Source organism: Ascaphus truei, chromosome 7, assembly GCF_040206685.1.
Source record: "Ascaphus truei isolate aAscTru1 chromosome 7, aAscTru1.hap1, whole genome shotgun sequence".
NCBI classification, from domain to species: Eukaryota; Metazoa; Chordata; class Amphibia; order Anura; family Ascaphidae; genus Ascaphus; species Ascaphus truei.
The window spans coordinates 51709677-51710711 of NC_134489.1; positions in this window are offsets into that span (position 1 = coordinate 51709677).

Consider the following 1035-nt stretch of genomic DNA (forward strand, 5'->3'; position numbering starts at 1 on the left):
GGGAACCAATCCAAACACTTTTTAAGACTCCACAGTCTGTTTGAGGCCCAGACAGGCATAACGGCTCAGAGAAGACAAATGAATGTCTGCTTTTGTTAAGATTCATGCTAGAACAGTAACAACAAAGTGTCTGCTATCAAAATATTCCAGACTATTAACCCTTGCCACACTTTTGCAGGCTCTCTTGGACACAAAGGGGTTAGCACATATAAAATAATATGCGTTATTATTAGCTCCAAAAACGAAACACAATGCCTAGATTTCCCCCCTTTCCATGCTGCGTTCTGAAATCCTTTTGAAATTCAGTTTCGGGGAAAATATGGGTATAAAAATATTTTGGGCAGGGACCACATTGTATTTTTTATTTGTTTTTAAACCTGCTGTATAGTTTAACCCTGATCGCTGCCAGTATCCAACTGCTGCTGTATTCTTTCCATGGTCTAGGTCATTTGGTCACGGCTGTTTCTCCGAAACCAAGTGACCACCGGAGTTTAGCCGCAAGTGACCTTGCCACAGGGAAGTCCCTAACCTTTGCCCTTAAACACCCTAATCTTAACCCCCTAATAATAATGATACCCTTACCCAAAAATCCCCTTTCCCTAAAAGCACCTAAGCCCTTACCCTAACCGCGAAAAACCCTAAAGTTAACCCCCTACCCTAACCGCTAACAAAAATCCTAAAGTTAACCCCTATCCTAAAACTTACATTACCTTAGAAGCGACCAGTGGCAGAGCAGCTGCGGCAGAGGATCCCTCTACGGCTAAATGCCAGTGGGGACTGGGACGCGGCGACATGGCCGCGACCAAACGTCCCATTCCGTGCTTTCCTCCATTAGGTACGAGCCCCCACGGTATATGTGTATTATGGAAAAGATTTGTTTGTATGTTTAGGTTTTCAGATTACATTTGCAAAGCGAGATTAACCTCGCACTACAATGTCAGGGAAGGTGCGTCACAGCTAAATGCTTTTACCTTATTACAACCGCATCACATCCTCAGCTTTTAAGAGGCATTAAAATAAATTGTAACATTCCCT